Genomic DNA, 14502 nt, shown 5'->3' on the forward strand with positions numbered 1-14502 from the left:
AAAATTTGGCAGTCAGAGAGTTTCAACGCCCAGGCTGGGGCGTCAAAGTTTTCGGCGCCCAGCCCTGGGCGTTGAAAATAATTTCTGGGCGGTCTTTTTTCGACGCTTTGCTTCACATGTTCTTGCATTTATTTATTTTCTCTTTTTTTTGTTTTACTTTTTTTTACTCGTATTGAAATCAATTTTGACGCTATTTCGGAGGCTTTTTTGACTGTTAGCGTGAGACGCAATTTTGTCCGGATTAATTTTTTCTATTCATGACTCGAAACGGTTTTGAGAATGGGGTTAGTGTGCGGAAGATATGAAGATCTTTGTGTAGGCTTTTTGAGTGGGCCGAGGTGCGCGTTGACGTGGGGGGCGGTGTTTGTTATTTTATGAATTTTTTTTGAGCAACATTTGCATTGTTTGGATTTTATTTCCTTTTTGATTTCTTTGTGTTGCATGGGTTAGACCCTTATGTTTTGGCAATATGATAGTGTGGTTCATTTTGGGATTTTTTTTTTTTGAATTTCAATGTCACGATTCAAGACCGAGTGGGCCTTGTTTATTAGGCCTAGAGTGGGCCGCTTCTTTGTTTTTGTATTTGCAAGTACGTTTAGTGCTTATTTAGTGTTAGAATAAAAGTTTTTAGGAGAAATCTTACGCCTTTATTAATTTGGAAAGTAAGGAAAATACACTGAAATAAAATTTGCCTATATTCTAAGGGGTCTTAGGACCATCTAAAGCCTTTATTTTTTTCTATCAATCTAAAGAACTACTAGGCGTTTTTCTTTACTAAGGTGCTCTCTATGGCTCAAGCCTTGGGTTTAGACTCGTAAAACTTTGGTCCTTCGCCGGTACTCATCTTGAATTCTATTCCCTTTGTGTTAACCCACTGACATGTCTTCACCCATCCGTTCTCGGCCTCTTCTAGTGTTGATGCAGGAGAGATTAACCGGGTTGGATCGAAACCTTCATCTTTTAAAGCTAGGATAGTCATCACAGTCTCGTCCTCCATAGGCCTCGATTCGTTAAACAATGCCCATAGAGCCTAGTTGTCCAATATTTCAGCTATTTCAGTCTTGGCGAGGTGGGGTGCCTCATTCAAAGTATGACAGTCATGGAAAATTCCAGATCTGGGCCAAGTTTCAGTAAAGAGGTCCTGGCCCGATACTTGAGACAGGTAGACATCTTCAGCATCATCATCCCACACACTGCACACTTCTCTCTTGATTTGATCCATAGGGACCATGGCTAGGGTAGTCATCAAAGTTCATATTTTCTGGTTGATCAAGAGAGATGTGACAAGAACCGAGTGGGCTCTTGTTGTTGTTGGGTCTGCCAACGTTGGGGAGAGGTGTTATTTCCTCTACCATATCCTGGATCGTGTTTTTTAATTTCCAGCAGTTTTCAGTATCATGCCCATTCCCTTGATGGAACTCGCAGCGAGCGCCCTCGACCCAGTACTTATTTTTGACTGGAGGGTCGGGTGTGGGGCCTATGGGCCTTAGTTTTCCCTGATTGGTTAGTCTTTGGAAAGCTTGTACTAGAGTCGACCCGAGTGGGGCAAACTTTCGATCTCGGGTCCACCTTCCCGGGCTCCTTCGGGTTGGGGTTTCTTCCACAGCATGGACCTCTTGGGCTTGGGGCGTGGGGCCCCTGTGGTAAGTGCTACTCTTGTATGCAGGTTTGCTTTGTACTGTTTTTGTGAGGTCATCCTCGATATTTATTCCTACATCATAAACCCTCTTGAAGGTATCAAGGCCCAAGTATCTAAGATGTTGTTTGTAAGTTGGGTCCAGGTTGTCAATGAATTTTTGGACTAATTCGGTTTCAGGAGGCCAAATGACCAGTAATGCAAAATGTTTGGCTTGCGCAGCTGCTAAGGATTCGTTTTCCATTTTCAGTTGGTTCATGAGTAGGGTCATTTGGGCCATTTGGTTCTGTAGCTCTTCTATAGACATGTTTGAGGGTGCGAATCGAGGTTGGGGAAGCGGAGATCCTTGAAATGAGGGATGACGGACGGAACTTGCAGTTACTAAACCTTGCGTCGGTGATGTAGCTTCGAGACGCACTAACCTTTGATTTTCAGATCGGCACCAAGTGGCAGGACCAGCCCTATGCATAAGATAAGCTAAAGTTTAGGCCCCAAAGTTTTAAGCATTACTTAGTCTAGACTTTTGACTCTCTCTATTGGGTTTTTTATTCTCTCTTTTGTTGGTACACTTTTTGGTTTTTTTTTTCTCTTGGTCATTCTTTGGATTTTCGAAACACTTGCCCGTGTGACATTCATAGTTATTAGCATGCTCAGTTTTGGTGCGGAATATTGTCGTCGTAGAAGGCCTAACAACGACACAAAGAGTTATTTTTTTTTTTTTTTAGTCGCTTTTAGAATCGAGTGCCTTTTCATACGCCCTCGCAGCGATTTTTTATGAAGGTTTTTTTTTTCCTACGTATTTTCTTTATGCGCGGGCACCGAGGCTGGTGTGCCTGACCAAAAGGCCAGGCAGCAACTTCAGCGCCCAGCAAAGGGCGTGAGAAATATTGGCGCCCAGCCAGGGGCGTTGAAAATGCGTCCCTGGCTGGCCCTCGTCTTCTGTTTGCGTATATCTTTTCGTTTATGCGACTTTGATTTTGTGTGCTTGCCGAATAACGTCCTTTACGCGTTGTGCAGCGTTTGTGGGATTCGTTCCGGGCCATCCCGAGTGTCGCTTATTTTTGTGGCGATCGTTCGGGTTTGCGAAACACGTATTTTGGTATAACTCTTTGGCCAATTGGTTTACGAATGTTTGGGAAATTTTTAAGGTCGTTGGTTTTCTAGCATTATTTGTCACACACAATCACATAATTCGCTACACATAACTAACATTACATCATGAGGCAAAATAATAATATGTCATGTAGTTTATGATAGGCTTCTATGGGTAGAATTTGTGCCGGCTTGGTACCGCTTCTATCGTAGATCCAACACATGCCCCGGTCGAGGTAGTGCCTTCAACAGACGAATTTCTCCCAAGAGGCCAATCACGATGTAAGCCAAGGGGGCATGCACCGATGAGAGGGACCTAGTGGGCGAGCGATTGGGTTTGGGACGGGTGTACTACTAGCGAAAAGTGCCGAGTGGACAACATTCGAAGCGTATGCACCCCCCGGTTGGCGATGGGTATCCTTAGTCCCAACTCCTGAGATGAAATATCCCAAGGGAGCCAAGATTCGTTATGCGGTTCTGTCCGTTCACATTAATATGCTGATTTTTAGGTCGTCCCAACTTGATGGGGAAATAAACGCGGGGTAGGATCGTTTCACCCTTCGGCTATTTTGATTACCTACGAGCACGAGTATTTCCTTCACTATCCCCATTGGAGTCCCCACTGTGAGGGGGTCAAAAAAGCACGAGGCTAATGCGTGACCTCGTCCCTCGTGGGAGAGACGTTTCTTTTTATCAAATCAAGTGTAATTGGTTTTCCTGTGAGTTTACACCCCAATTGACTAGTAATATAGGAGTCGCCATTCAGTTTTTAACGACAATGAGAAAAACTGACAAAACCCGGTTATCGTGACATAAAGGGAGTGCAATTATGTTTGACCACGACGGCCATAGGTTCCCTTGTGATCCCTGGTGTGGGGATCGCTCAACGTACACCCGCAGGGCAGAGATTGAGGGTTCGGGGGACTGTAACTACCGAGAGGAGTACTCGCTCTTCGATAACTCCAGAGGCAGGATATCCTTACTAGCTCAGCATAAATAATTGAAGGGACATGCGTTAACTATTAAACTAATCTGAATCGATTTTAGCAATATGCAACACATAATACTAGATCGATCGTGATTATCTGGTTTAGATTGATTTAAGGAACCTAGCATGATAGTTTAATTGTCCCAGATATTATCTTTGTTAGGCGTGATAGAACAATCAGATTTAATAGTTTAACAGTTTTATAAAAGGGCGAGGAAAGCGATTAAATCATGCGAAGGGACACATTACGACGCACCCTTGAGAGGTGCGTCACGGTTCTCAGAAAACTAACCAATTTGGCTTTGCTATTTCTCCTTTTATTTAACGAATCTCAAGTTTCCGGGCTTAATTCTTCAGCTACAAGGGACAGGATATGTTCTGTTCGATTTTTGGATCGATTGCGACAGAACGCGGGATCAATTTCGCAGCGTGAGGCTTAGGCTTAGGGGTTGGAGTCAATACTCAGAATATGAATTGTGTCTGTTTTTCACGTCGAATTTGGAGCTGTAATTATAGGGAAGAGTTCGTGGAAAGATAGAATTTTAGAGCACTAATCCAAGAAGAATTAGGAGAGAACACGTATCTAGGTAATTTCAGCGCCTAGGGCTGGGCGCCGAAGATTTCGGCGCCCAGAGCCAGGCGTTGAAAATAGGTTCTGGCCCGTATTTCCTTGTCAGATTTGGACTGGTGGAATACGGAGTCTTTGAGACTTATCCGAGTCTTTTAGTGCGTTATTACCTTTATGACGGAATGCGTCTGGGCCCGTTACGAACTCTAGGCTCGTTAGGATTTGAATTAATACGTAACTTTTATTTCCGAATTATACTAGGAACATGATTCCTCTTACAAATTATATCTCTTTTAGGATTTATGTTGGAGTGCAACACCTAATTCTGACAGGTTTCTATCTTTTATGTCTTGCCACTTTTAGCAACTACCTGTTACGGAAGTTACTATTTTTAGCAGGTTTCTATAAATAGCAGGTTTGGGTGAAATGAAAAGGGCGATTGAGATTCGTTGTTTTATTGGAGATGCGTTGCCAAGTGGAGATTTATGTTCTCATCATCGAACCTTCCCTTTCGGGAATGGGGACAAAAGTAAGTGTCTACACTTCCGAATAGCCGCATCAGTCACAACCCGCCCCCGGACAAAGCCAGACAACCTAGACTGCGTCAAAGGAGAAGATCCCGTCAAGTCAACACACACATCACAGCCCCGATCCTAAGAGTAGAGCAACACGTCTGCTGGTTGGAGATGTAATACCCCGAATTTTTAAAACTCGATTAATTATGCCTAATTATTTTTATTTAGCTTAAAATCGTTTTAAATCCTAAATTTGAACTTTATTTTAATTAACGAAGTTTTATTTCGCTTGAATTTTTATTATTGCTACACGATTTATTTTTCAGTTTATAATTTAATTTCATATTTACGAGCTTAACGACCTTTCTAAATTTTAATTATTTTCGGATTTCTAAATTTATTGTATTCGAAAACTAAATTTATTTTTCGTTAACGATATTTTTATAAAGAATTATTTTAGCTAAACATTTCTATTTTTAGTAGTTTCCTAAAATAGCAATTAAAATTCAGAAATTTGCCTAACTAGTAAAAATTACTAAAATGACCTTGAAAGAGCATAAAGTTCCATTTTTCTTCTTCTTGCATCACTCCACGTATTTCTTCACTCCCTTTCCTAAAAATGAGTCTAAATTCATGTCTTGGGGAGCAAGGACTTCTCCTTCTCCTACACTCTACCTATTTACAAATTAGGAAACTCAGTTTGAGTTTCATCAACAAAACCAAATCAAATTGACAAATTCACTTCCTTTTTCTCTCTTCTCTAATTCAAGCAATCAGCCACCACCATCACTGAAACCACCGTGAACACCACCATTCTCAGTCAACCACCACTGACCACCACCACCTTATCACCCCTCAAATCAATCTCCATCCCAAACTCCTCCTTGTTCCTTCGAACAAAACCGGCCCGCAGTGTCGCGTTTCCTCACCCCCTTTTCGTTTCTCTTCCACGCCACCTAGTGCAGCACCACCACTCCGCAACCACCTCCGCCATCTTCCCAAACCGTCCCCAATCCATATGGACTATGAACCACCCCTTCCCCGCCCAGAATTGACCGGAATACACCCCTCAAACTCCCCTACCTCCCTCGTCTTTTCCCTCTGCCGCACCACCCAACCTCGCAGCCAACACTTCCAGCCACCGCACTATCTCCTGATTTAACTCCCAATTCCACCCTCGCCGGCAAACCACCGCAGCCACCCCCTGAAACCCCCACATCACCGCACAAATTCCCCTGTTTGCGCGGCCTCCCTCCCCCCCTTCCTTGTTTCTCTGCCGCCGCAGAACCACACCATCACCGTCGCCTCAGGCGCGGTTTGCGTTGCTGCACCGCCCAGCTCAGGCGGCCACCCTCCCCTCCTCTCCTATCCTCTCCTCCTGCTTTGCCCTCCCTTGTTTCGCCCCTCTCTCTTTTGGTCGACTTCCAGGAAAACCAAAAACCAAATACCTGGCCTTGTTTTATTGTTTTAACCAAACCCCAAATCACAAGTTGGCCCAACTCTAGAACTTTGGGCTTTGGGTAAGACCAAATTTAAATTTTCAGCTTTTTAATTTAGCCATAGTAATGATTTAATAAGTTTTTAAAATCTAAGTAATTACTTAGAAATTGTTATTATTTTCAGATTTAATTATCGATTTTACTAAAATAAATTACTAGCTTTATTTACCAAAAATGGAATTTAAATAATGTAAATCGATTTATGAAATATATATTTTGATTAAAATGTCGATTAATAATATTTTCATTTAAATTATGAAATTATATTTTTATTAAAATACGTTATTTATAAATTCATTATTTATAAACTTAATATTTATAAAATATCGATTTTAGATTGTTTGTCGATTTAATATTAACTTAATAATTTGATACTTTGAAAGAAATCGAACTCGGAGCTCAGGACGAACGAACCAAGGAAAAAGGCCTAGCAATCATGGAATTGAGGTAACGACTATTGCTAGTACCCGCAATCCCCTTATAAATATGATTTATGAAATTATGAAGTTATGATTGAATTTATGAATTAAATGTTTTGATGTGTTTTATGGATTGTGGGATGAAATATGATTTGATTGAATTGGTTCCTATAATATGATTTGATTGAGTTTTCTCATAAAATGACGTTTATGCAATGTTATGAAAGAATTGATGTTTTATGGATCCCAGGATCTAAATGATGTTTTATGATCTAAAAAGAGTTATGTTGTTTCAACTGAAATACAAGCCAAGGCTTAGTAAAAATACATAAAACATGGTAAATGAAAGTGAAAGACCTGGTTTGTCTGGCGGTATATAAACTACCATCTTCCTATCTACCGGTCATGTATGCACCACGGACACCTGTCCACCCATGGATTACGAGCCCAGGCTCCCATGGTTTATGAGCCCAGGCTCAGGGCCCAGGCCCATGTTACGATGATGAGCCCAGGCTCTTATGGGCCCAGGCCCAGTGGAGAATTCCTTCACGGTTTGTACTTGCCGACAACTAGCATGTTAATTAAAAAGTTTATGAAAGAATTAAATATTGTTTTATTAAATGTTTTACTTATTCTATTCTCCCTGTGTTATTAAATAAAATGAGTTGAAATGAATTTACGTTGCTAGGGTAGTCGTTACTGAGTCTTTGGCTCACCGTATTGTTTTCTGTTTTAGGTACTGCGGGGAACGATGGACACGAGTAGTGTGAGGGGGTCGAAAAAGCGCGAGGCTAATGCGTGACCTTGTCCCTCGTGGGTGTGACGATTATTTTTATTCAATCAAGTGTAATTGGATTTACTGTGAGTATACACCCAATTGACTAGTAATATAGGAGTCGCCATTCAGTTTTTAACAACAATGAGAAAAACTGACAAAACCCGGTTATCGTGACATAAAGGGAGTGCAATTATGTTTGACCACGACGGCCGTAGGTTCCCTTGTGATCCCTGGTGTGGGGATCTCTCAATATACACCCGCAAGGTAGAGATTGAGGGTTCGGGGGACTGTAACTACCGAGAGGAGTAATTCGCTCGTCGATAACTCCAGAGGCAGGATATCCTTACTAGCTCAGCATAAATAATTGAAGGGACATGCGTTAACTATTAAACTAATCTGATTTGATTTTAGCAATATGCAACATATAATATTAATTCGATCGTGATTATCTGATTTAAATAACATTAAGGGACCTAGCATGATAATCCGATTTCCCAAAAATATTATATTTGTTAGGCGTGATAGAACAATCAGATTAGGTTAGTTTAACAGTTCATAAAAAGGGTGAGGAAAGCAGTTAAATCATCGAAAAGGGACACGTTACGACGCACCCTTGAGAGGTGCGTCACGGTTCTCAGAAAACTAGCCACTTTGACCTTGCTATTTCTCCTTTTTATTTAACGAATCTCGATTATGGGACAGGATACGTTCTGTTCGATTTATGGATCGATTGCGACAGAACGCGTGAACAGTTTCGCAGCGAGAGGCTTAGACTAAGGGGTTTAGAGTCAATACTCAGAATATATTATGTGTTGTTGTGTGTTGTTTCACGTCGAAACTGTTAGGTTATGATACATATGACATTACATAGATCATGCGGAAACAACCATTAACCCAGGACAACATATTATTTACACATAATCATATAGCATAATTTAGATGCATACTCTTTGTTGCGTGCCCTCCCTAGCTGCGCCCGAACCGAACAAGAACAAGTCTTTAGGACTCCAAGTGTCGTCCCTCCGTAGATAGTCCACAGCACGTCCGGATCCGCCTTAAGATTGACCAACTAGAATCGCCCTTAAGGTACTAGAAAATTTCGGCACTTTATGAGCAAGATGTGTGTTTTAATTTTCTCTCAAAAAACTCACTTTTGAATACTTTGAAACTTGTGTATAAATTATGACCCCTAGGCCTTTATTTATAGAGTTATGGAAAAGGAATCGTAATCCTAGTAGGATACGAATTAATTGAAATTAGAATCCTACATGAATTCTATTTAATTAATTTATCCAATTAGGAATAGAAATTTAATCATACACTGACTCTTGTAGATTTAGGAATCACGCATGAGCACAAACTCACACACACACGGCAGCCACAAGGGCTGCCCATGCGCGTGCGAGCAGCAGCCCACGCAGCGCGGCCCACGCAACGGTGGCCTTGGCGCGCCTTGGGCCTGCCTTGTGGTAGGCCTGGGCGCTGCCTTGGCTGGGCTTGTGGCGCGCGCGTGCTTGCTGGGCGATGGCCCGGCTTCGTGCTGGGCCTTCGTCCGGCAGGCCTCGTCCGATGCTAATTCGTACGATACGCTTCCGATTAAATTTCCAGTTCCGGAATTTATTTCCGATACGAACAATATTTAATATTTCCGATTCCGGAATTAATTTCCGTTTCGAACAAATATTTAATATTTCCGTTTCCGGAATTATTTTCCGATTCCGGTAATATTTCCGATTCTGACAATATTTCCGTTTCCGGCAATATTTCCGATTCTGGTAATATTTCCATTTCCAATAATATTTTCCGATACGTACCATGTTTCCGTTTCCGGCAACATCTACGACTTGGATAATATTCATATTTCCGATACGATCCATATTTCCGTTTCCGGCAATATCATCGTTTCCGGAGTATTCATTTCTTGCCTGTGACGATCTTAGCTCCCACTGAAACCAAGATCCGTCGGTTCCGAATATTCATAGATGGAGTATTTAATGCCATTAAATACTTGATCCGTTTACGTACTATTTGTGTGACCCTACGGGTTCAGTCAAGAGTAAGCTGTGGATTAATATCATTAATTCCACTTGAACTGAAGCGGCCTCTAGCTAGGCATTCAGCTCACTTGATCTCACTGAATTATTAACTTGTTAATTAATACTGAACCGCATTTATTAGACTTAACATAGAATGCATACTTGGACCAAGGGCATTATTTCCTTCAGAAACTAGGGGCCTATTTATAGGGAAGAGTTCGTGGAAAGATAGAATTGCAGAGTTCTAATCCGCAAAGAATTAGGAAAAGAGACGTACCCAGGTACTTTCAGCGCCCAGGCCTAGGCGCCGAAGATTTCGGCGCCCAGAGCCAGGCGTTGAAAATAGGATCTGGGCAGTTTTGTTTAGTCAGATTCGGATTCCTAAAATCCGTAGAGTTTGAGATTAATTCGAGTCTTTTAGCGCGTATCAATTTCATGACGGAATGCGTCTGGGCCCGTTACGAACTCTAGGCTCGTTAGGATTTTCATTAATACGTAACTCTTATTTCCGAATCCTATTAGGAATAGGATTCTCGCGGTTTTCTATCTCATTTAGGATTTATGTTGGAGTGCAACACCTAATTCTGACAGGTTTCTATCTTTTATGATTTGCCACTTTTAGAAGCTACCTTTTACGGTAGTTACTATTTTTAGCAGGTTTCCATAAATAGCAGGTTTCGGGTGAAATGAAATGGGGAATCGAGATTCGTTTATTTTATAGGAGATGCGTTGTTAAGTGGAGTTTTTATGCTTTCATTATCGAACCTTTCCCTTGCGGGAACGGGGACAAAAGTAGGTGTCTACAGTTAGCCCCCATTTTGACTGAGTCTTGGAGTAAGACGATGGTCAAAGTATTAGACGGAGTGCGTCACACAAGCCATGGTGTATGTGACCTGTTTTGCGAGGGTCTCACGAGCCCCCGAGTGATAACATTTGACTTAAGGGTCATCACTTGAAGTGTCGACATATCCCTCACGTGTCATTGGGATTTGTCAACTGATAGTATAGAAACTTCCTCACTTTGTCATTGGAAGGATCTAAAGATGCGTAGAAACTCCCTCACTTTGTCATTGGGAGTAACTACAGATGTTTTCGAAATTAAAGATGTAAAGTGTAATTGGGCCTGGCCAAGCCCAATCACGAGGTAAAACGTTTTTAAAGATTCTCATTTTCAGGGCTAGCTAAACGAGAAAACCCCCTTATTTTCATAGGACGTAAAACGAAGGAAAATCCAGGACATCGTTCTTTTTTTGAAAAACGAAAAACCAATCCTTTAATTTTCGGAAAAAGGGAAAACCGATCCTTTAATTTTCGGAAAAAGGGAAAACCGATCCTTTAATTTTCGGAAAAAGGGAAAACCGATCCTTTAATTTTCGGAAAAAGGGAAAACCGATCCTTTGATTTTCGGAAAAAGGGAAAACCGATCCTTTGATTTTCGGAAAAAGGGAAAACCGATAAAAGTTATCGCTGCAGCGACTAAGGACCTGCGCTGTTAGTGTTGAGACCCCGCCCGCTGAAGGTGGGCGAGCCTGTCCGCTGAGGGTGGACCCCCCGTCCGATAGAAGTGGACGAATCTGTTTTAATGTTTTTTTTTAAAATAAGGACCTACGCGGTTGGTGACGTAAACCCCGCCGGCTGAAGATGGCGAACCTGTCCGCTGAGGGTGGACGCCCCGTCCGATAGAAGTGGACGAATCTGTTTTGAAATTTCATTTTGTTTTTTTGTTTTTTTTTTTTGAAAATAAGGACCTGCGCGGCTAATGACGCAGACCCCGCCTGCTGAGGGTGGGCGGGCCCATTTTGAATTCCTTATTTTGCCTATGTAGAAGGGCTTTTGTGATTACAACCTGTTGGTGGGGCGTAATATTTCCTGATTAGATGTGTCCTATAAGTGGGTCCACATTGTGTATATTTAACAATATATTTTTTGAGATATCCAAACATGATATGGTGCGTGGCGCAGTCTGGGAATGTGATTTTGATTGCGCGCTCTTTGTTGGAGTCCACTTTTCGCGAGCCCCCAAGTGTTGGGGCTCGTCGGTTGTTTTTCGCGTCTTGTAATTATGTTTGGGGTCACGCTCGTATGTGCGAGCGACCTCCTATAGTAGTGTGCTATTTTAGTGAAGCCGTGGAGTGCGACTTTAGCTTTCAGGCGACATCCGGTTTTGGCTTGGCCCGGATTATCCCTTTGACAGACAGACATTTTCTATTTGGAAAACCAATGACTTGACGACACATATTTTTGGTGTTTCGAAGAATGACCATGATATTTAACTTGCTTTTTTTTGAAAAGTGTACATGAGCGTTTTCTGAGATGAGTCTAAGTTTCGACCAATTTTCAATGTTATTATTATTTTTTTGCTTATTTGGGAGCTAAAGGTGCTTTGGGCTTGATCTTACTTGTAATAGGGCCTCGCGTTTTAGCAACACGGTCTTAAGTCCTTTCCTATTCCGTGTTTTTGTGAAATCTGGGCCTTGGGCTGCATTTTCAGCGCCCAAGCTCAGGCGTTAAAAATTTCGGCGCCCAGAGGTGGGCGCTGAAAGTTCTTTCGTGGTAATATTTGATTTTCGGATTTCTAAACACGTTTCCGAATGGGATCAGGATGTTTATTGGGTGCGTTCAGCTATATATAGGGGCTAGGTACGTCCTTATTTTCCACCACTCTCAAATGCTTTCTCTCTTTTTTGCTGTGCTCTAATTATTTACTGCTTTTGCCATGTCGATCCCTACTTTCTCACTCCAACGGACTGTTAGGCGTTGGCTACGAGCCCTTACTCCCACAGAAAAAGCTTTGTTAAAAGAATACCACTTAGAGGCACTTTTAGGCTTACAACAAATTAATATTGATTATAATTTTCTACATGCTGCCCTAAACTTTTGGGACTCCGATCATCATGTTTTTTCCTTTCGGGGCAACGAAATATGTCCTTTGCCTAATGAATTTGCTGCGATCCTTGGTTATCCTACTAATGCTACTCCTGTTACCCCTGGCACTATTGAAGAGGGTAAAACAACCATAAGGGCTTTCTTAGGGCTAGATGATAACATGTTTGCTGAACTTGTTGTAGACGATAAGGTTAACTTGGCAAAACTCGTAAAACATCATTTTAGGCCTAGTAAGAATATGACCGAACAAAAATTGAACATTCGAGCCCTTGTATTTTGCTTGTTGAATCATTATTTGCTGTCGAATAATAATGGTGAGTTCGGTGACATAAGGCTGATCCCCTTGATTAGCCAGATGGAAAGTTGCTATTCTATTATGCCGTTGGTTGTTGCTGAGACTTTGCTGAGTGCAGATGAGCTGAAGAAGGATGCCAAATCCGAAATTTTTAAGGGAAGCCCCCTATTACTGCAGGTAATCTATTTTTTTTCTGCGCACACATACGCCACTTTTATATATTTCTTTTTGCCTGGGGCTGAGTTTCAGCGCCAAGGGCTGGGCGCTGGAATATTCGGCGCCTGGTCCTGGGCGTTGAAACTGCGCCCCAGGAACCTTTTTTCTTTCTTTTCATTCTTTTGATTCGATCGTACCTGTTTTTGCAGATTTGGCTTGCGGAACGGCTTAGACTTTTGGAAGCTCCTGCCGATCCTAAACATTATCGCCCTATAGCTTTGGGTAACCGAAAATACTTGCACCAAGGCCAGGACGAGGCCGAATGGACCTCCTTTTTTACTTATGGCATTTGTTCTATTAAGTGGGTGGTACCATGGTGGGGTTTGACTACTATGACAGGGGGGTCTGATGTATCGGTTTATGTTTCTTTGTTGGGGCTATCTTGTCCCATTTATATTTTCCCTTACCGAGTCATGCGTCAATATGGTTTAAGGCAGACTATCCCCTTTTCTGATACGGTACCACCTAAGGTAGCGACCTTTGCACAAACACGGGTCTTAGCGTGGGCTAGGTATTATGATGGTCTCCCGCGTTGGGCTGTAGCTACAAATGGGTTTGTGGGTCTTTCTGAAAACTATAAGTTGTGGATGAGTTCCGATGACAAGGATGTGAGGACCGAGGCTCGTAATGGGGAGCCGGCTGAGCTTTTGACACCTCGTATTCGTGTTAAGTATGAGGGTCCTGATTCTGCCAGACCTCGTACCTATAGTTTTAAGACTGTGAAAGCTCGTCCTGATCGAAAGCGAAAGGAAGTTCTTCCCCGTTCCAGTGTCAGGCCTAAAAAGATGCCTAACATGAAGGGGCCTGCTGTTGTTAAAAGAAATGCAAGCTCTCGCGGAGATCGTCGCCGGAACAATGTATGGGTTAGGAAGGCTCAGCCGCCTGTAGAAACAGTGGCTAGTCCAGTTGATGATAGTAATCCTTCTCCCGCCACTGTTTGTGCCCTTGAGGCTGAGCGGGCGATAACTGAGAATGTTTCTAAAGCTTTGGCATCTTTGGAAGTTAGTGTCCAGGAGCCAGTTCTTATGGAGATTGATATTGGGGCAGCGCAGAAGACTATGGGGGTGGATCCTGCGAACATTCCTCTCTTCAAGACTTTATTTGATGATCCGGAAGAATTAGAGTAGTGTAGTTCTTTGCTAGGGTGTAGGTGCCCTCTATTTATTTCAGTTGTGTTTGTTTTTATTCCTAGCACTTTGTTTTCCTTCTCATTATATTTTAATAAAGACGTATTTTTAGTTTCCATTCAATTTTGTTTATATGTCTAACACTTTTTTACACAAAGAATATAATTTTTTTTATTATTATTTGGACCGAATCCTTGGTAAGGATTGCCTACGTATCTTGTCAGAATCAGGTCGCGCGTAGTTCTTAGCTTTAGAATAAGTTCTAGTATGCCGGATTTCGGTAGATATATCCTGAAGTGGAAACATATTACTTAATCGGTCAAGTGAGTGAAGTATTTGCCATTATTTTCATCTGCCGTTTTCCATAGGTTGCGTAAAATTCGACCAATTTGTTGGTAAACCTATTTGGATACGTACTGTACCCCCCAAGTGTTCGTTATTTTTCCG

The sequence above is a fragment of the Spinacia oleracea genome, chromosome 5 (genome assembly GCF_020520425.1).
Source record: "Spinacia oleracea cultivar Varoflay chromosome 5, BTI_SOV_V1, whole genome shotgun sequence".
Taxonomy (NCBI): Eukaryota; Viridiplantae; Streptophyta; class Magnoliopsida; order Caryophyllales; family Amaranthaceae; genus Spinacia; species Spinacia oleracea.